Source organism: Ceratotherium simum, unplaced genomic scaffold (assembly GCF_057802395.1).
Source record: "Ceratotherium simum simum isolate JZ-2026a unplaced genomic scaffold, ASM5780239v1 HiC_scaffold_43, whole genome shotgun sequence".
Taxonomy (NCBI): domain Eukaryota; kingdom Metazoa; phylum Chordata; class Mammalia; order Perissodactyla; family Rhinocerotidae; genus Ceratotherium; species Ceratotherium simum.
Genome location: NW_028261259.1, coordinates 8,621,754 through 8,644,246, shown reverse-complemented (window position 1 = coordinate 8,644,246; position 22,493 = coordinate 8,621,754). Strand labels below are relative to the sequence as shown.

The window sequence follows — 22,493 nt, the reverse complement described above, 5'->3', positions numbered from 1 at the left end:
TGGTTCCAAGTTACTTCTCGCAACACCCCTGTTTCAAAGACGTAGTTTTTATCATCTGAGAGTATGTCTCTTTAAGAATAAGTTCCTAGGAATCAGCATTATTTCATCACTTTCTTGTGAGGACCGATGATATTCTGAAGGGGAAACAAAATATCATATGGGATTTATACTTGAAATGATGTTTCCACTCTAATTGTGTTATTTAATGTGGTGTGATTTGGGGAAAGTCAGTTACTCCTTCAGAGACAGTGGTAATAATACCCTGAAAAGCATTCTATAGAGATTAAATGAAACAAAGTATGAGAAACTGCTTTGTAAATTGCAAAGCAATCTATTTCAGCTTATTTTTTCTAATAATATTTTCATTTATCCAATCCTTTTTGAGTCTATCAAACCTGCCTAGACTGAGTTTTATCATTTATTCAACAATAATAATGGGTCAAAATGGTTGAATATTAGAAATTTCATATGGTTCAACTTAATTAATAGGCCATCACAATATTTAATTTGATTATAATTACAGTTAAATTTTTCATGATGCTTTATCATGTGCCAGGCACTTTCTAGGCATCAGACATGTATTCACTCATTTTATCCTCACAACAATGCCATGGAGACAATACTATTAACCTCTATTGTATGGATGAGGAATATTAGAGGTTAGATAATTGACCAATGTCACACAGCTGGTACCCAGGCAGTCCACCTCCAAAATCTCTTTTAGGGATCCATTAGATGTTGTTGCGCTTACGTTGTAAAAGGATCACCCTGGTTCCTGGTTGGTGAATGGACCAGAGGGGACTAAGGAAGAAAGCACATGGCTACTGAAATGATACAGTCAAGCAATTCTGAATACAGGATTTCCTTCCTTTTTAAGGCTGAATAATATTCCATTGTATAGATGCCCCAGATTTTCTTCATCCTTTCACCAACGGATTCACAATTAGGTAGTTTCCATCTCTTGGCTATTGTGAATAATATTGCAGTGCATTTTGTCAAATGATTTCCTGGCACTTAGTGTGTTTGAAAAAATTCTTCTTATACACATTAGTTACTGTAATGAACTACCTTTCTAAATGTCTAAAGTTTAAATATTTGTCATTCTACAGAAATACCTTGCCTAATCATGATTTGTGTTGTTATCAGTTCATGAATGATCTAAGATTTTGGTACAAAAATTTGTTATAATGGCTTTTTTTGCATGTATTCAGGAACCTTGCATAATATGGGTATTCCCTGATTCTTGATTTTTAGTAGAGTTTTCTAGTAAGCCTTTAGGATAGGAAGTATCTTCGTAGATGTGAGGCAGAGAGCAGAAAAATAATAAAGTGATTGTTATATTTAATTATATCAAAAGAAAACTGTAGTTTTGCTAAATTGTTTTTACACAGCCTTTGCTTATTTGTAAGAGTGACACATATCATTTTATTAATGAAAAGAAAATTCAATAAACAATTTTAACATAAAACAATATCTATTGAGAACTTATATGAAAATTTTAGCAATATGCTGTCACCAGTTTCCTCATCTGCAAAATGGAGATAGATAATACCATCTTCCTTATGGGTTGCTGTGAGAAAACTCAAGAGTAATGTATGTAAAATGCTTATCACCATGTGGGTTGGAACGTGATGCCTCATTCATTTTTCCACCGGGATGATGACAGCTTTTTTAATGCATGAAGTCTGTAATTTTCAAAATACGTTCTACTGTTGCAAAGTGAATCCTTTTACAAATTCTTTGTAGAGTTAGATGATCCCTTTGGAATACAAATTCTGGCTCCCGTGTGTGTGCGTGTGTGTATGTATACGCACATCTCTCAAATAATACTCCAAGCCTTATAATGAAAAGCTACCTTCCCCATTCATGACTCTGGTTCTAAAAACAACAACTTTAAATTTCTGGTTGAAAATCTATATTTCTAAATTAGCTACTCATACAGCTTTTTCATTTTTCAGCTTTTGACTATTTATAGTTGCTTTCTTCTCTGAAAAAAATCAGCATGAAAAGCTCGTACATATGTGAAAAACATAATTCCCCTTGCCCAATATAACTATTTAATGAATTAGGATAAATCAAAATTCGATGTCTACTGTTTTATGACATGTGTTTACCATTTTATAGCATATGAATCTTATCCAGAGATGTGCTACGTCAGATAGTATGAATACATTTTCTTTCTCACTTTTTCCTTTGACCTTTTAAATGGGAAAATTCTCTTGTTTCTTTGTTGTCTTCCTATGGATTCATCACTGGTTCATCTCCTTCCACCAGAAAATTAAATCTCTTCTCATTAACTTCTGATGCATGAGACAATTCATGGGCTTCAGGTTTTGCTTGGGGACATCCCTCTTGGTCTTGAACATATACACAGTCCCACATATACACAGTATGTCTGGAAGGATAGAGGAGGAAAGGATGTTTATCTCTGTGCAAAAGTACCGGGAGACAGTGGTAAAGTGAGAATATTTTATTGACTTTGCACCACTCTTTGAAGTTTTCCTATACGTGCACCTATGACGTAGGCCTCCCTCCCCCCAGATTTTTAAAATTAAAATAGCGTTATATCCTTATCTACTGGCTTGGAACAGCAAGTTGTAGAGAAATGTGAATATATGATCCAATTTTTTAACGAAATTAACAACAACAAATGCACAAAAAATTTAGAATTCTAAATATGGGCACATCATTCTATGAGGCTGTGTAAAGGTGGGGAAAGGAATGAAGAACAGCTGCTCAACATCCAGCTACCTGTACAGTCTAGGGGTCCACGGAAAACCTTGCCTCCAGCCCCGCCCGTGGAGCTGATTTCCTCCCCCTGTGAAGTCTGCCTGAATTATTCCAGCCACAACCCCGCCTCTTCCCGCCCCTGGAACTGGTCTCCGCCCACAACGTTCGGGTCTGGCTCCGCCCACAGCCTGGACCACGCCCACAGCCTGGTTCCGTCTCATTGCCCCGCCCACAACCTCGTCCCCACCCACAGCCTGGTCCCGGATCACTGCCCCACCCGCAACCTTGTTCCCGCCCACAGAACCGCCTCCCAGGCCTGCTGTCACTCACAGCCTTGGCCCCGCCCACAGCCTGCCCTTAGAACTGGTTCCCGCACACTGCCCCGCCCCTAGATTTTGTCCCTGTCCCTGATGCTGACCCAGCCCACTTTCCAGCTTCTCACTCGCTATAGAAACTAGACACCTCCCCCGAGGCTGGGGTGTGTGGCCTCGCCCCGCCCGCCGCCTCAACCCGCAGCGCCCAAACGTTCCTCCTCCCCGAACGCCCGCCCGAGACCAGAACCGGAAGCGCGTGCGGCGCCATGGATGGAGCGGGCGTTCTGCGTGGCGTGTTCCGTCTTCTTGGCGCGGACAGCATTCCTGTGCACGTTCACCCTCATGGGCGGTGCTCCGTGAGCGGCGGGCTGTCCTGGCTCCAGTCGCGGTCCAGGGAGGGACCTGGGCCAGGGGAAGCCCCGTCAGGGCCTGGCGTCCCTCCGTCCTCCCGGAGCCCCGTTTCCCCCGGGGCTGTTGGCTCAGTGCGCCCGAGGCTGCTGTTCCTCCTGGCTCCGGGAGCCGCTGTCCCCTCCTCAGAGTCCCCGTCATCGTCCTCCATGTGATTTTGTCCCCAGGGGGCTTATCCGCGTCTGCAGACGGTGTTTGGGTTGTTACAAATGGGGCGCTCCTGGCATCTAGAGGGGGAGGCAGGGATGCTGCTCAGCGTCCTCCAGGGCCCAGGACCGCCTGCCAGGTTTATCCGGCCCGGAATATCAGTTGTGCCAAGGTTGGGAAACCTGCTCCAGGGCCTGAAAATCTCCCGAGCCCTGAATGAAGTGTGGAAATTGTTGACAAGTCAGCAAGTCACTTACAGGGTCCCTAAATGACAAGCTTGTTTAAAGGGTCCAGAGTCACCAAAAAGTCTCTGTCCAGCCAAGTGAGTTGAGCGACTCAAGTGCACACAGCACGAAGCTGCTTTCTCCCATCTCGGGGAGCAGCAGGTGGCTGGATAGGAATCGGGAAAATCCAGCCACAGTCAATAGTTACAGTTAAATCAGTAAATACAAAAATAGAAAAGTGAATGGTGTAGCCTTTCCATCCAACACCCTATAAAAGGCCTCAAAAGCTTGTTTGTGCTTTTTATCGCCCCTCAGACACGAAAAGCATCCGTGGAGCTCAAGTTTGAGGTGAAACCAGGCTCAGGGTCCACCTGTCCTCGCTGATCCATGGATTTCTGTGTGACCAGGTGAGTACCCTGTGGACCTGGTACCAACAGGTTCCGGCAGCCTCCGCTGTGCAGAAGACCTGCCAGTGGGCTTTCCTGGGCTCAGGTTGTCACCACATGGAGTCACTGAGAGTGAGGGTATCTTGAGAAATATTGTTGATGTTTGATGGATGGAAAGATGGTAAGCTGTGTGTGGTTCTGTGTGGTAAATATTTCAGTAAGTACAGTTATATGCAAATAAAAACACATGAAACAAACGTAAATAACTGCAAATGTGTATTATAGTAGAAAATATAGATTTACTTGCATTGCATAATACTCAAAAGTCAGGATTTACATATAGTATAATAACAGAAATGTTTTGCGTGTGTATGTAGTATTAGAAGACATCCCATGAAATATTAGCAGGGATACTCAGCAACATTCCTTAGACCCATTCAATTTGACTTCTAAAGTCCTATAAATCCTCCACAAAAATTTGAAATAGAGGAGCATTCAGGGAAAAAGATGATTGGAACTTCTTTGTATTAATAACAAATTTAAAATTGAATTTGCCAGTAGCCAGATTTATTTTGAGCATTTTTTTCTTTATGACATTTCAAATCATTTGGAGGAGTACTAAGCAACACTGTAGATTGAAGGGAAGGGCGCTAGTTTCCAAAAAGACTGTCCTCTCCACCTTGCCTTCTAAAGGGAATTAACTTTGTTTCTTGAAACTTTTCTGAAATAACGGTCTGGTGATTCACGTTGCAGAGAATCTTGTTAAGTAATTTTGTATTTAGTTGTTGGCCTCTACTAATTGTGTGTGTATGTGTGTGTGCCTTTTTCATTCTAGCTTTCCTGTGATGTTCTTGAGGGGAATGTGTGCTTGTCATGCAATAGATAGTCTTTGAGTGTATAATTTATGGTGACCAACCATCCTCGTTTATTCAGGACAGTGGGGATTTCCAGGACACAGGACGTTTAGTGTTCAAACCAGGGCAGTCCTAGACAAACCGGGATGGTTCCTCATCTCATGAGCTAGGCCCTGGGCCACATGCATGGGGACCTGGACAACCAGAGAGACCTTGTCCCACCTCCATGGGATTTATATTGTATTTGGGAATTTGGATTTTGAAAAGTTAATGGTGAGTGTGATGTAGGAATTTGGCACAAGGGGAATCAACCTGAGGGGGCAGTGAAGCCCTCTTGAGAAGGACTGATATTTAGCTTGAGAGCTGGAGTTGGGACTGGATTTAGGTGGTCAGAGGGTTAGACTGGAGTGAGGGTGTGGGAGTGTGTTCAAGAGAGCATTTCAGGCAGAGGGACCGCATCAGGACACCCTTGAAGCAGAGAGCCTGGTGTGTCCATGAACTGAGAAGAGGGATGGCTGAGCCGAGTCAACACAGGGGGAGGGGTGTGAGCCACACCAGCTAGGGGGGGAAAGGCAGGACCAGATCAGGGGTGACTTGTGACTCTGTTCTAAGACCAGTGGGAAGACTCTGGAGAGATGAGAGTAGAAGGATGATGTGGTTAGGGTTTGGTCTAAGCATGTGGGTAAAAATGGACTTCATGGTTAAGAATGAAGACTTAATATGCAAGATGGGATGTGCTGGGAATAAGATTAGGAATAAGATGATTGTTCCCTAGGCCTGGGTGATGGCTGTGGAGTAGGAAAGAAGTAGAAAGAAAAGATCTTGGAGTGTAGAACCGAGAGAACATAACGGTACTTTCTTGCCTGCATGTGTCAGATGGCACAGGGCACTGACTGTGCTCCTCGCTGCTGTCCGTGCAGACCTGCAGGCGCCCCCTCACCCAGGTCTGTGTGTTCACCCCTCTTTGCCACTCACAGGCCCCCCTCCACATCCTAAAAGAAGTCAGGCCTTACTTGTGAGGGGGTTGTCTCACACGGGAGACACCTAGGAGAGCCCCTGCAGGCATCAGAGCAGCCCCTTCAGCATCTCCATCAGCCTCCTCCCTTCCCCTCTCTCACTTTCCACACCCAGAATGACCCCTGCTCAGTATTCCACATCCCCATGATCTTCCTCCCCCAGGCTTGAGAAGGGTGGGGCAGCCACTGTGGTGGACATCATCTGCACCTTCCACTCTGACCCCCGCAGGTCCCAGGCTGGACAGAGAGTGACTCTACTGGGAGCTGAGCCATGAGACCCAGTGCGTCACCCACCTGGGCTCCTTCACCCTGGACGGGGACAGCCTCTACGTCAGTGGTGAGGGGCTGTGCTACAGCCATGCTCTCTCTCCCAGTCGGAGTTCTGTGTTCCCTCCGTTGCTCTAAAGTGAGCTATGATCCATCTCTCTATCCTCCTGGTCTGGGTTCAGTCTTCTCATCACTGTGTGATCACTGGGTCCAACCACCTTCCATCTCGTTGCCTTCCCCCTGAACACCCCTCCACTCGTCCCCTCTGCTTTCCCCTCTGCTTTTCCCACAAAGGTCCCTACATCCTTCCTCTCCCTTAATTCTTTATGTTCACCCCAACTCTTGCTCAGCTCCTCTCGCCTTCTCTCCACAGGTTACACCTATGGAGCCGTGGCCCCGACTACCAACAGTGAGTATTCCTGGCCCTGATCTCCTATGTTCCGTCTGCATTTGAGGTTGGAGAGCACTTGTTCTCCTTCACCTGCTGTCCTTGGTGAGGGAGGCACCTGGAATTGCCCTAATTCATCCCTTCTCTCCCTCCCGTGTTCTGGTGGAGAGTCCCAGCCCATTGTGAGAAAGCTTTAGACACAGATATGTTCTCCACCACATTCTGACCCCACGTGGTTTTCACTTTAATTCTCCTAGAGCCCCACTCTTGGTCCTCCTTTTCCAGGTATCCCATCCATCTTCCCATTTTTCTGCCTGTCTATCTGTCTCTATTCCGAGTTCAGTCTCTCTTGTTCACCTATCTCTCTCTCTTGGGCTCCTCTCATCCACAGGCTTGCTCATCCCTCTGCTCACACAGTCACCCGTCCCCTCACTCTCATTTATGCTTCACCTGTGAATGGTGGTCCTGAGACAGCCAGTGATGGAGCCTGTGTGAGCCTGGGGGCTCCTCCCACTCTGTCCCTTCCTGCTGACAGCCCTCTCCACAGCTCCCGAGCCGGCCACCAGGTCCCTGCATACTTGCTCATCACCTGTGCCACCAGAAGCCACCACAAGTATCTGGGGGTGCCTTTTCCTTCCCAAGAGAATCTCTCTGGCCCCACTCCCCCACGAGCCAGTTGTGATCCAGGAGCTGGGAAGCCATGGTGTGAAATTCTGGTTTTAGTGCAATCATGCTGATTACAAAGATTACACAAACGATTCAGTCTAAGGCCAGCCCTCAGAGAGCCCCTAGTCTTGTGAAATTAACACACCATTATAATACAATATGGGATATTTCGGGGAGAGGCACCTGGCATAATTTGGAGGGGAAGAACTTGCTAGAGAAAGTTTCACCAGAATGAAGTCTTTAAGAATGAGTAGGAGGGACCCCGGCAAATAGAGGATGAAGGGTTTTCCTGGCAGAGGGGATTCCATGAGCAAAGGCTCTGGCCAGAAACAACATTCCGTACGGGGAGAATTGAAACGAATTTGGGTTGCATGAAGCATAATAATTAACCCGCAGTAGATGGATAAAATGAGACTGAAAGGTCAGCAGGAGCCAGATTGTGTAGAGCCTTGAGTGCCAGGTCAAGAAGGTTGAACTAAACACTGAAGGCCATAGGGAGCCATGGGTGGTACTAGAGCAATGGTGGCCCTAGTGGGGTATTCATTTCAGAAAGATCCTTCTAGTGGTCCATGTAGAACATCCTTTAGACAGAGCAACCAGTGAGCCTGCTGGGGTGTTTGTCCGGGTGAAGGAAGTTAAGACCTGAGCTAGGACAGGGATGGAGAGAGGGAATGTATGTGAGGACCAGTGTGCAAGGTGAATGGATGTTACTGGGAGGGAGGAGGAGCTGAGCAGATATGCTGGTTCTGACTTGGGTGACCGCACGTGTGGATGGTGGTGCCACTGGGACAGAAGACGACAGATTATAATGAGTGCAGGACTCTGGTGTGGTCTCAGGCCAGCTTTCAGAGACGGCCATCGCGCTCCCTCTCGTCTTGCAGCTTTGGGGAACAACCTGAAGACCCTCACAGTCAACATCACCATCTCCATCCTCTGGTATTCCTCAGATATGAGCAAAGACTAAGCCACGATCGACTCCACTGAGAGGGCCCTGCAGAGCCTGGTGAGACCCTGGTCCCAACAGCTCCTGGTGGGTTAAATCCCACCCAGCACCTCCCTCAACCCCTGTCCCTCCTGCTCCTCCTCCTCCTCCTTCCTCCCCAGCTGGATCCTTGTTCAAGAAGAGCAGCCTGGGCCCTTTCTACTCGAGTTGCAGACTGCTCTCCCTCAGGTGAGACCCTCCCCTGAGCATTTGCCCCTAATGACCACTTTTGTGACCACCCCTCTCTGTCTCCCCACTGTCCTCCCATTTCCTCCTTCCTGTTCTGGCCCCCACCCCCAGAGGTTTCATGACCTCTCTCTAGAGTCCCCACATCCCTCTGTCCCCAGGCCTGAGAAGGATGTGGCAGCCACCAGTGTGGACGCTGTCTGTACCCACCACCCTGACCCTGTGGGCCACCATGCCTCTGTGCTGGGAGCCGACAGTCTCCACCTGTCTGCTCTTCCTCTCGGTGGCTCCAGGCTCTGCAGCCCAGAGTTTATCCATCCAGAGAGAGCACCAGCTACATTTCTGCATCATCAGCTGGAACCTCAGCAACTCGGAGCCCACATCCTTGGAGTACACCGCACTGCTCGGGGACACCCAAGACCAGGTGGGGTCTCCCTCTCCCGTCTCTCCTTGCCCTAAGGGCACAATCATTCCTCCATCTGACTTACATCTGTTATGTGATGTTTCAACCCTTCACTTTCCCTGCATGTCTGGGTTCTCTCAGTGTCCAGAGGTGATGTCCTAGCTGCCATCCCCATTTCTCACATGGGTAAACTGAAGCTCAGAACTGGGAGTATTGTGCCTAAGGTCACACAGTGAGTTAGGGACAGAGCCAGGATTTGAAGTCAGGTCTCCCTTGCCCCAAGGTCTGTGATCTTTCACTGGCTCCAGTGGCCCGCAGCGTCCCCAGGAGACCTCCACCTCACCCACTCTCCCTCGCGTTTGTTCTAGGTCACCAAGCTCTACAGAGGCAGCCAGCTGTGAGACATATTCCACTCCTGCCTGGTCACCGACTTGATGTAGGTTGAGGAGATTGGAAGCATTGGCTGAGCTGGTGGCTGATGACTCTGAGCTCCCGTGACACATCATTGATCTGGAAGTCACTTACATCGTGCCCATTCTGCCCCACATCCCTGTCAGCTAATCCTAACATCTCCTTCCATAGGTTTTCGGGGGATGAGAAAAGCATTAACATTTGGTGCCACCAACCTCCAGCATCCTGCTCCTCCTCCTCTTCTGGAGACTTTCAACAAATATCAGCAGTCTAACTGTGCTCTCCAATAGTGGAGCCACTAACCACATGGGGCAATTTAAATTTTTTATACACCTATTAGGATACGATTCACATATTATGTGTGGGGAGGAGTGTATTTTTTAGGTTTTTCTATATACAATATCTTCTCATCTGCAAAACAAATAGTTTTACCTCTTCCCTTCCAATCTGGGTTTCTTTTATTCCTTTTTCTTGCCTAATTGCCCTCATTAGAACCTCTAGTACCTGTGATTAACATACGAGATATGGGAAGACATCATTGTCTTGTCCCTGGTCTTAGGGGGGAATTTTCAGTCTTTCACCATTGAATATGGTGTTAGCCGTGGGTTTTTCATCGATGCTGTTTATAGGTTGAGAAAGTTTTTTTCTATTCCTAATTTGTTGAGTGTTTTCTTTTTTAGACATGAAGAGCGTTGTATTTTGTAAAATTATTTTCTGTATATGTGGTCGAGATTGCGTGGTATTGGCCCTTATTCTATTAATATTGTGTAATACATAATCAAGTTTTCAGATATTGAGCCAACCCTTCAACTAGAGGTGAGAGATTAAGATGGTCTCAAGTCTTTCCTGGGCGTGCCACAGCAATGAGCACTTGTGGCCGTCTAGATGCCCGCAAATACACTGGAGCTTTTCAAAGCCCCCTGTGGACATCTCATTCCCCCAATTTTTCTTCTAAGTTTTTGGCTCACCATTGCCTGCCTCAGCTGGTATCACTCCCTCAGGCAGCTACAATAGAAAACAATTAGCCCTGAATATTTTTAGCAAGTGCCCTGGGGACAGACTTTCCTCCCTGGGCAAGCTCTGAGTCAAGTAAGGACAAGCCCTGAACATGGGGCTTTATTCGGGAAGCTGCCAGGCAGGTCAGCTAGTGACAGTTCAATGGGGATGGCTCTTTTCAGAGCTCCAAACCCATCATGTCTGCTTGGCTGCTGGTTGTCTTAGCTACCATGGTTCTGAGACTGATGGTTTTCAAAGTTATGCAGGATATTGTGAGAGCAGGATGGGAATAGTGCAAGTTATAATGCCACAAAGTTTGCTCCCGTTATCAAGATTCCACCATGTTTCTTCACTAAACCCTCCTCAGATTCTTACAAGCCGTTGATTAATTTCTAGACTTCTGAAAAGTTGATTTTGACCTTTTTTTACCAGTGTTCTCATTGTTTTTATGCATTTGCAGAAGTCCTTTCTCAAATGTTTCAAAAATGTTCTCCCTGTGGTTATTTATTTATAAATTAATTACTTAAAATTAAATTACATGAGAAATTCAGTTCCTCACTCACACACACTAGCCACATTTTAAGTGCTTGATAACAACATGGGGCTAATAATGAGTGTATTTGGTAGTGCAGACAAATGTTTACATTATTGCAGAAAGTTATCTTGGACAGAACCCAGAAGCAGGGAATCTAGAATCAGGGTAGAATTCTAGACATCCTTGTTCATCCCTTGTGCCCTTCCAGGTCTGTCCCCCACAGTAACCACACTGGAGTGGACTCCCTGTGTACCTTGCTGCCTTGGCACATAGGCTGGACAGAGTTGCCATCTATGAGGAATTCCTGTGGCTGACCCAGAATGGACCCAGCTGCAGAACTTGACCCTGGTCAGGAAGAGTGTCCTTGGGAATGATAAGGCTCCCTGGTCATTGTGAAAAGAAATGAGGACTTTCTGGGGATTCTGGATGCCTGGGGCTGAGAGAGCATTGAACTTTCTCAGGCTGGCAGGAGGTGGCATAGTCCCCCAGTCTTTACCCACCATTGAGAGAGAGAAAAGGACACCAGTGTAATATAGGAGGCCGTCACCTTCTCCTAGACAACTCTGTGACCTCAAGCTAGACACCTCCCCTCTCTGGACTTTTGTTTCCTTATCTCTGCACTGAAAGCCACTGGGCCAGAGGGTCAGTGAGGGTCTCCAGTTGTGTGTGAAGCAGACTTACAGGTTTGGGTGTCATGTGGTTTCTGATCCACAGACTATAGTTTACCCAGTCCCGCTCCAGATGAGCACCAATGCGCTAGAACTTTCTGTAGTGTTGGAATGTTCTATGTCGGTGCTCTCCAGTGCATAGTCACATGTGGCTGTTGAGTACTCGAAGGATGGTATTGTGACTGGTCTTTATTTGTACTGATTTTTAATGTTACTGAGGTACTAGATTTTTTATTTTATTTAACTAAAATTAATTTTAATTCAAAAAGAGACTTGTTGCTGCTCCATATCAGACAGCACACCTCTAAGAGTTTGTCTGGATAGAGGTACAAGTAGGGGGACCTGCACCCCTCCCCCCATGCCCACTGGGTGCTGTGTGTCCTCCCCTCCTGGAGTTTATGTTGTAGCTGGCAAGAACAAGAATAGAGAATTGAAACTTATCAATTATTTGATGTGAACAAACTCATACTTGGAGGTGGTAATCAGAGAAGACTTCCTGCAGGATATTACATTGTAGGTTAATCCTAGAAAATGAATATTAAGCAAATAGATAAAGGAGAAGGGGATGATGTGTTTCCAGGCATGGAAGAACACATTTGAGTGGGATTTTACAAATTTAGAGAGATCCCATAGGCTTGCCAACTGTGATGACCCATTCTCCCCCCAACCGTCCTAAGAAAGTCCAGCCCAAATTCAGTCCTCTGTGCCCAGAGGTATGAATTTGGTTTAATTTATTACACTTTTGTTCTGTGATAATGGTCTTGGATTTTGTAGCAAAGTGTGCTCACTTTTTAGAAATGGAAACTAAAATTGGGTGAAACATCATGATGTCTACTTGACTTTAATATTTCATTGAAAACATGGGATGAATCAAGGGTGGCAAGTGTTAATAATTTATACATTGATGAAATATTGTTTTAATTGGATGGAATATACATTGTTATATCTAGATGGTGGATGTTTATGAAACTGTTCCCTTTATTGTTCTGTGTCTAAAAAGTTTTATTAAAAAGAGTGAAACACACTCACATGCATTCTCCATTTCATTCACTTCCAGAATATTTTCCCAATAGAGATGACACCTTGACTGAGAAACCTGGTAAACCTGCAGGAAGTCCTAGCCCATGGTAGGAGATGAGTATCTTGATGCTGTGTCTCATCGAAGAGAACCATGCGCACAGTGCCTTGGATGATGAAGAATGTTGGCCAACCCTTGTCAAGGAGAGTTGAGGCACAGTGGGGTCACCAGGAGCCCTGGGGTGATGACAGGACGTGGCTCACCGCACCACTTGTCTCCCCAGACCTCCCCTTCTGCGCCCTCATCCTCATCTGCTTGGCGGGCCTCCTGGTGCTCATCACAAACCTGATGTGCTGTCTCCTGGCAAGCCATGACGTGTTGATTGTCTTCTTACTATTGGGTTGTAAAAGCTCTTTATATATTATAAATACACATCCTTTTCTAGGGATATGATTTGCAGATGTTTTCTCCCAGTCTGTGTGTGGCTTGCCTTCTCCTTCACAACATGAGTCATTGGGGAAATGTAAGTGACAGTCATCATGAGATTCCACCACACTTGAGAATGGCTAAAATTAAAAAAACTGACTATAGCAAGTGTTGTTGAAGATGTCAAGTCACTGAAACTCTCATCAGTGCTGGTGAAAAATAGCTTGGATGCGTCTTTAATAATTACATACGTCTACCCAGCCATTCCTCTCCTAGGAATCCATCTAAGGGAAATAAACACATATGTCTATACACAGACTTGTACACACATGTTGATAACAACCTATTTATAGTAGACAAAAACGGAAAACAACCCAAATGTCCATCTACTGGTGAAGGGATACACAAAGTGTGGTATATCCCCACAGTGGAATACTATTCAACCATAAAAAATAATGAATTTTTTTTCTTTTTTAATTATTTTATTGAAATTATAAAGGGTTTTAACATTGTGTAATTTCGGGTGTTCATTATTATCTGTGAATTTCTGTATAGACTGCATCATGCTTACCACAAGTAGTATGACTTTTATCCATACCATGCACATGTGCCCCTTTAACTCTTTCACTAAACCCCCAGCCCCCTTCCCCTCTGGTAAGCACTAATCTGTTCTCTTTATCCCTGTGTATGTTTATCTTCTACATATGAGTGAAATCATGCATATTTCTTTGTCTGGCTTATTTCATTTAACAGCATATCCTCAAGGTCCATCCAGGTTGTTGCAAACAGGACGAGCTTGTCTTTTTTATCTGGCTGAGTAGTATTCCATTGTATATAATACATACCACATCTTCTTTATCCATTCATCTGTAGCAGGGCACTTGGGGTGCTTCCATGTCTTGGCTATTGTGAATAATGCCACAGTGAACAGAGGGGTGCGTAAATCTCTTTGAATTGTTGATTTCAATTTTTTTGGATAAATACCCAGTAGTGGCATAGCTAGAAGTTATGGTATTTCCATTTTTAATTTTTGAGAAATCTCCATACTGTTTTCCCCAGTGGCTGCAACTGTTTGCATTCCCACCAGCAGTGTGTGAGGGTGCTCTTTTCTCCTTATCCTCTCCAACATTTGTTATTTTTTGTCTTGGGAGTTATAGCCATTCTGACAGGTGTAAGGTGATCACTCAATGTAGTTTTGATATGAATATCCCTAATAATTAGTGATGTTATACATCTTTTCATGTGCCTGTTGGGCTTCTGTATATCTTCTTTGGAAAAATGTCTATTCATATCCTCTGCCCATTTTTAGATTGGATTATCTTTTTTGTTGTTGTTGGGTGTATGAGTTGTTTATATATTTTGGAGATTAACCCCTTCTCAGATATATGATTTGCAAATATTTTCTCCCAGTTCGTGGGTTGTCTTTTCTTTTTTTTTTTGAGGAAGATCAGACATGAGCTAACATCCGTGCTAATCCTCCTCTTTTTTCCTGAGGAAGACCGGCTCTGAGCTAACATCTATTGCTAATCCTCCTCCTTTATTTTTTCCCCAAAGTCCCAGTTGATAGTTGTGTGTCATAGTTGCACATCCTTCTAGTTGCTGTATGTGGGACGCGGCCTCAGCATGGCCGGACAAGCGGTGCGTCTGTGAGCGTCTGGGATCCGAACCTTGGCCGCCAGTAGCAGAGCTCGCGCACTTAACCACTAAGCCACGGGGCTGGCCCTGTCTTTTCGTTTTGTTCATCGTTTCCTTTGCCTTGCAGAAGCCTTTTAGTCTCATGTAGTCCCATTTGTATATTTTTTCTTTTCTTTCCCTTGCCTGAGTAGACATGGTATTGGGAAGGGTGCAGCTAAGACCGATGTCAAAGACTGTACTGCGTATATTTTCTTCTAGGAGTTTTATGATTTCAAGTGTTAGATTCAAGTCTTTTATCCATTTCGAGTTAATTTTCGTGTATGGTGGAAGATAATGATCTACTTTCATTCATTTGCATGTGGGTGTCCAGTTTTCCCAACAGCATTTATTGAAGAGACTTTCTTTTCTCCATTGTATGATCTTGGCTCCTTTGTCAGAGATTAACTGACCACAGATGTGTGGTTTTTTTCCTGGGCTTTCAGTTCTGCTCCATTGATCTATGAGTCTGTTTTTGTGCCAGTACCATGCCATTTTGATTACTATAGCTATGTAATATATTTTCAAGTTAGGATTGTGATGCCTCCAGCTTTGTTCTTTCTTCTCAGGATTTCTTTGGCTATTTGAGGTCTTTTGTTATTCCATATATATTTTAGGATTCTGTGTTCTGTTTCTATGAAGAATGTCATTGGGATTCTGATTGGGATTGCTTTGAATCTGTAGATTACTTTAGGTAATATGGACATTTTAACTGTGTTTATTCTTCCAATCCATGTGCATGGAATATCTTCCCATTACTTCAGGTCATCATTGATTTCTTTCAATAATGTCTTATAGTTTTCATTGTATAGGTCTTTAACCTCTTTGGTTAAATTTATCCCTAGACACTTTTTTCTTTTTGTTGCAATTGTAAATGGGATTGTACTCTTGAGTTCTCTTTCTGTTAGTTCATTATTATAAGAGTATAGAAATGCAACTGCTTTTTGTAAGTTGATTTTGTACGCTGCAACTTTGCTGTAGTTGTTGATTATTTCTAATAGTTTTCTGATGGATTGTTTAGGGTTTTCTATATTTACAATCATGTCATCTGCAAACAGCAAGAGTTTCATTTCTTCCTTTCCAATTTGGATTCCTTTTATTTCTTTTTCCAGCCTAATTGCTCTGGCCAAAACCTCCAGTACTATGTTGAATGGGAGTGGCGAGAGTGGGCACCTTTGTCTTCTTCCTGTTCTCAGAGGAATGGCTTTAAGTTTTTCACCATTAAGTATGATGTTGGCTGTGGGTTTGTGATATATGGCCTTTATTGTGTTGAGGTACTTTCCTTCTATACCCATTTTATTGAGAGTTTTTATCATAAATGGATGTTGGATCTTGTCAAATCCTTTCTCTGCATCTGTGGAGAGGATCATGTGATTTTTATTCCTCATTTTGTTAATGTGGTGTATCACATTGATTGATTTGCGGATGTTGAACCATCCCTGCATCCCTGGTATAAATTCCACTTGATCATGGTATATGATCCTTTTAATATATTGCTGTGTTCGATTTGCTGATATTTAGTTGAGGATTTTTGCATCTGTGTTCATCAGCGATATTGGCCTGTAATATTCCTTCTTTGTGCTGTCCTTGCCTGCTTTTGCTGTCAGGGTGATGTTGGCCTCATAGAATGAATTAGGAAGTGTTCCATCTTCTTCAACTGTTTGGAATAGTTTGAGAAGCATAGGTATTAAATCTTGTTTGAATATTTGGTAGAATTCTCCAGAGAAGACATCTGGTCCTGGACTTTTGTTTTTTGGGAGGTTTTTGATGACCATTTCGATCTCTTTACTTGTGATTTGTCTGTTCATTTTCTCTATTTCTTCTTGAATCAGTTTTGGGAGGTTGTATGAATCTAATAATTTATCTATTTCTTTTAGGTTATCCAATTTGGTGGCATGTAAGTTGTTCAGTGTATTCTTTTATTGTCCTTTGGATTTCTGTGGTATCTGTTGTAATTTCTCCTCTTTCATTTCTAATTTTATGTGTTGAGCCTTCTCTCTTTTTTTCTTAGTGAGTCTGGCTAAGGGTCTGTCAGTTTTGTTTCAATCTTCACAAAGAACCAGCTCTTTGTTTCATTGATCCTTTCTACAGTTTTTTTAGTCTCTATTTCATTTATTTCTGCTGTAATTTTTATTATTTCCCTCATTCTGCTGACTTTGGGCTTCATTTGTTCTTCATTTTCTGGTTCTATTAGGTGTAGTTTAAGGTTACTTATTTGGTATTTTTCTTGTTTGCTGAGATGCGCTTGTATTGCTATGAATTTCCTTCTTAGAACTGCTTTTGCTGCATCCCATAAGAGTTGTTTTGTTGTCTTTTCATTTTCATTTGTCTTCAGGTATTTTTTGATTTCTCCTTTGATTTGTTCATTGATCCAATGTTTCTTCAGTCGTGTGTTCTTTAGTCTCCACATATTTGTAACTTCCCCATCTTTTGTCTTGTAGTTGATTTCTAGTGTCATAGCATTGTGGTCAGAAAAGAAGCTTGATATGATTTCAATCTTAAATTTATTCAGGCTTGCCTTGTTTCACAACATATGGTATATCTTTGAGAAGGTTCCATGTGCACTTAAGAAGAATGTGTATTCCGCTTTTTTGGGAGGGTATGCTCTATATATATCAATTAAGTTCATCTGATCATATGTTTCATTTAATTCCACTATTTACTTGTTGCCTTTCTATGCATGATCTATCCATGGATGTAAGTGGGTTGTTCAGCTCCCCTGCTATTATTGTGTTGCTGTTAATTTCTCCCTTTAGGTCTATTGATAGTTGCTTTATATTCTTTTGTGCTGCTGTGTTAGGTGCATATATCTTTATAAGTGTTATGTCCTCTTGGTGGAAAGTCCCCTTTATCATTATATACTGCCCCTCTTTGTCTCTCATAGTCTTTTTTATCTTGAAGTCTGCTTTGTCTGATATACCTATGGAAACACCTACTTTCTTTTATTTGCCATTTGCTTGCAGTATTGTCTCCCATCCATTCATTCTGAGCCTGTTTGTTTTTAGTGCTGAGATGTGTTTCCTGGAGGCATCATATTGTTGGGTCTTGTTTTCTAATCCACCCCACCACTCTGTGTCTGTTGATTGGAGAATTCAATCAATTTACATTTAGAGTGATTATAGATACATGAGGGCTTAATCCCACCTAATCTATATTTCCATTGTTTCTCTTCCTTTGTGTTTCTGACTACCATTTCATTTTGGGGGTTTTCTGTGGAGGTGTTCTCTTTTTTTATGATCTATGGCTCTGCTCTGATTCTTTGTTTGCTGGTTACTGTGAGGTTTGTATGAAGATCTCATAGATGACATAGTCCATCTTCTGAGAGCCTCTTATCTCCATTAGCCTAAGCAGGTTCCATCCCTTTCCTCTTCTCCTTCTGAGTTATTGTTGTCACAAGTTATTCATTTTTGTGTTGTGCGTTTGTGACTAAGCTGAAGTGTTTATAGTTACTTTTTATGCTTTCCTTCCCTTCTTCTTTTAAGTTATAATTAAGTATTTGCTACCCTGTTGTGAAACAGAGCTGTAGCTTTCTGATTTTGTCTTTCTATTTATCTCTTTGCTCAAAGCTTTGTAGACATTTGCCTTCTTTTTGTTTCAGGTATGAGGGTGTTCTTGATCATTGCTTGTATGGGAGATCTAGTGGCGATGAACTCCCTCAGCCTTTGTTTATCTGGGAAAACTTTTATTTCTCCATTGTATCATAAGGATCATTTCACTGGATAGAGTATTCTTGGCTGAAAGTTTTTGTCTTTCAGTATTTTTAATATATCATTCCATTCTTTCCTTGCCTGTAAAGTTTCTGCCAAGAAATATGCTGAAAGCCTGATAGGTGTTCCTTTGTAGGTTATTTTCTTCTGTCTTGCTTCCCTTAATATTTTTTCTTTGTCATTGGCTTTTGCCAATTTTACTATTATATGCCTTGGAGAAGGTCTTTTAGCATTGATGTAATTAGGCGTTCTGTTGGCTTCATGTATTTGTAAGTCCGGTTCTTCCCCAGGTTTAGGAAGTTCTCAGCTATTATTTCTTTGAACAAGCTCTCTGCTCCTTTCTCCCTCTTTTCTCCCTCTGGGATACGTATAATTCTTAGGTTGCTTTTATAATTGAGTCATATATTTCTCCAAGAATTCCTTCATTTTTTAAAAATCTGAGTCCTCTCTCCTCATCCACTGAAAGCATTTCTATATTTCTATCCTCTAAATCACTAATTCTTTCATCCATAATATCAGCTCTGTTTTTTAAGGATTCTAGATTCTTTTTTATCTCATTAATTATGTTCTTCATATCCAGAATTTCTGCTTGTCTTTTTATTTAAATAGTTTCAGTCTCTTTGATGAAGTATTCCTTTTCCTCATTAATTTTTTTCCTGAGTTCATCGAAATGTCTGAACATTCTTGTAACTTGGTGAGTTTCTTTAATGACAGCAATTTTGAATTCTCTGTCATTTAGATTGTAAATTTCTGTGACTTCAAGGTTCATTTCTGGATATTTGTCATTTCCTTCTGCTCTGAATTGTTAGTGTAGTTTCTTATGGTGTTTGATGAAAAAATCTTTTGCCTGCGTATTTGTGGTAGTATCAGGTCGCAGATTCCACCTGCTACCGCTGTGGGGGAAGCATGAGCTGTGTTTCTGATCCCACCCCATATGCTGGAAGTTGTGTGGGTACAGTGGGTGTTCCCATCCGCTGGGAAATCATTCCCACTGGGCTCAGAGTTGCCGCCACATGGAGGCACCTACCCAGTTGTGAGACCGCACCACTACTATGGGTATTTATGCCTCCTGGGAAAGCATTTGCATGTGCACATATATCTGCTGCTGCCTTTTCTTATGCTCATGCCAGCCTCTGTACTTGGTATGTGGGACTTCCTCACGGGTTCTGAGCATTGGCCAATCATTGGGACTGCAGTGGCACGGTGGACTTTCCAACTACCCAGGAAAGCATTCGTTTGCGGGTCCAGGGCTGCCGCCAACATCTCCCAGAGTTGCACCAAGGCGCTTTCCTACTTTTGGGGGTGCAGCAGTACTATTGGCTCTCCCTCCAACCTGGGAAGCACTCGGGTGTGTGCACAGTGCTGCCAGGGAAGGGTTGGGGCTAGGAATGAATTCATAGTACATGCAATGACAAGCATAAATCTCAAAATAATTATGCTGAGTGAAAGAAGCCAGTAAAAAATGAGTACATCGTATATGATCCCATTTATAAAAATCCTTGGAAAATACACGAAAATCTATAGGGACATATACCGGATCACTCGTTGCCTGGGAATGAGAATAAGTTTGCAAACGGCAGGGAAGGAGGAATTAAAATGAGCATGAGGAAATTTGGAGAAGATGGGCATTCCTTTTCTTGATTGTGGTGTTGGTTGAATAAGTTATAATCAAAATGTATCAAATTGTTCACTTTAAATGTATGCAGTTTACTGTATGTCGTTAATACCTCAATTACCCTAGAACATGTAGGGGAAAGAGAGGGAGAGAGAGAGGAAAGAGGGAAAAGGAAAGGAAATGAAGGACTGAGGGTGAAAATTAAGTGGACAAAAGGAAGAGGGAGACACAGGAGGCATCGGGTCTCTGTGGCTTTGGCATCTCCTTCCCCTGGAGTCTCCCATACTGGGCAGCTGACTGGACCATTCTGATGCGCTCTCCTCACCTCACAAGTCACTGTCTGCCAGCGGAAGAAGGAGGGCGACTATGAGCTCCAGAGACGACACCTGGGCTATTACCTGCCTCATGGCGACCTACGGAAGCTGCAATGACTAGATCTGACTATATCTGAGGTCCCTTTTTCCCAGCTGGGGTCCAGAGGAGCTTGGCTGGAACAGAACGAAACCACATTGGACGGACACAGGCTCCGAGCCTTTCTAGACTTGGCCCCTGACTGGCTCACAGGGGACTAAGCTGAAAGGTTTCACCTTCCTTAAGTCCTGAAAGTGACTGCAACTTCTGTCCTGTGGTGTCACACCAGTTCATCCCTCAGGGACACCAGAATTGGTGAAACCAGCACAGACATTGCCATCATGTAAAATCGTATCCCCACTTCAGTGCAAGGTTTCCCTTCTTAGGAAACTTTGGAACATCCCTCCCCTTGACTCTGTGCAGCCATCACACCCCTCTCGGTTCCTCCATATTCCTCCCCCACTGAAGCCCTGGCAGTCTCAGGTTCCCCTTTTCTGCTTCATTCTCTGAAGCTCAGATTCACCAGGACTTCCAGATCAATCTCCCTCGATGGCTCCTCTCCCCACTCATGGGTCCTCCATGACGGGAAACAGGCCAAGATGGGAGGAGTGGGTGAGACATGACTCTGCAGTCACCTTGGGCCTTGGGAGCTGAAATGACTAGGTGTCTGGGAAGCCTGAATCCCAGAGTAACACCAAGGCTCTGGGAAGAGAGTATCTGCTCTGGATGTAAAAGTGAATAAAACTCAGGGGGAGAAATCTGAGGGAAAAGAAAGAGTCTTTTTTCATCTTTCTCTGTACAGAGTCCAACTAGCCTCACAGCAGAGGCTCCCCAACAAGCAGCCCAGAGCATCCCAGGCATGAGGCAGGCTGCGCTGTTCTGCAGTGGGTCTGTGGGAACAGATTACATTATCTGTACACACTGTGCAGACGACCACAGCTGAAGATACCCAAGGGCTGAGAATTAAAGTCACAGTCACGCCACTCTCTCAGACTTTTTGTGTGTGAGCTTCACATTCTCAGTCTTAAGCATTGCTTCTCTGAGAATGCACACTCTGAGGATTATAATGATTAATAATATAATATATTATTATACATTCCATATATTATACATTATACACTGTATAATTATAAATTAATGTATAATTATTATACATTAATATATTATTATATATTACAATATTATAATATCATTATAATGGTTAATAATCGTTATCATTATTGACTATTTAATTTCTCCTAAGCAACATGACTGGCAAGCTCTGCGTGTATTATCTCAGTTACAGTCACAATATTTAGGGTTTTATTCCCATTTTGAGGTAAAGATGTGGAGGCTCAGAAATATTAAATAACTTGACAAAGAAGGAAAAAATTACTACAAAGCTAAATTAAACACCTATTCACACTATGTTTCAAAGAAAGAAAGACGTTATCTGACTTACAAACAGACTCAAAGTTGACCTCCCACAGGCCTGCAGTGAAAGAACCGGTAAAGAATGTACATCAGGAAGAAGAAATGTGAACCCAGGAAAACATAACAGGGGTCACAAGGAAAGGAAAAAACCGTCTGTCTAATTTAGTATTAGTTTTAAAACAAGACATTAAAAACACATTCGAACCAAAATTCCAGATGATTACCATATGGAAGAATACAGGAGAGAAGATTTAGGTAAAAAATAACTCATTTTTTAGGGAAGATATAAATACTAAGATACTCTATTATTGTTTAACACATTGCTCTCAGAAACTGATAAATCTGTGGGACAAAAGTAAGTAATGATAAAGAGGATTTGAAGAGTGCAACATACTCGATCAGACAAATAGACAAATCCCAACACACTGGCTTATTGTGAGACTTGTGATGCTGAAAACTGTCGTTCTCCTGACAGCATGATACCGCAATGGCATATCAATTTTCATGAATCAAATTTCCAACGCATATAAATCTAAAAAAATGGAAAATCCAGTATTTCATTGTATGCAACTAGTGATTCAACCTGCAACAAATACCAGAAAAATAGAGACCCAGAAGTAGGTGTCTTTTTTGAGAAGACAGATATAACAGCTCTTTAGTGAAATGTTATGTTGGAATCTATTGCAACATTACACAAAAAGGACAATCCAT

General features: G+C 43.0%; 1 protein-coding gene across 1 annotated transcript in view; it reads left to right on the top strand.

The window, feature by feature from the left end:
• Positions 1–3,304: 3,304 nt before the first annotated feature.
• Positions 3,305–22,493, top strand: part of LOC147911550 (ral guanine nucleotide dissociation stimulator-like) — a 29,134-nt gene continuing 9,945 nt past the window's right edge. Inside the window, exons 1-8 of the transcript XR_015551241.1 lie at positions 3,305–4,230; positions 6,720–6,755; positions 7,126–7,347; positions 8,282–8,403; positions 8,505–8,571; positions 8,730–8,992; positions 9,340–9,407; positions 12,639–12,962. The gene's annotated coding sequence lies outside the window, so the exon portion shown is untranslated. The remainder of the gene's footprint in view (positions 4,231–6,719; positions 6,756–7,125; positions 7,348–8,281; positions 8,404–8,504; positions 8,572–8,729; positions 8,993–9,339; positions 9,408–12,638; positions 12,963–22,493) is intronic.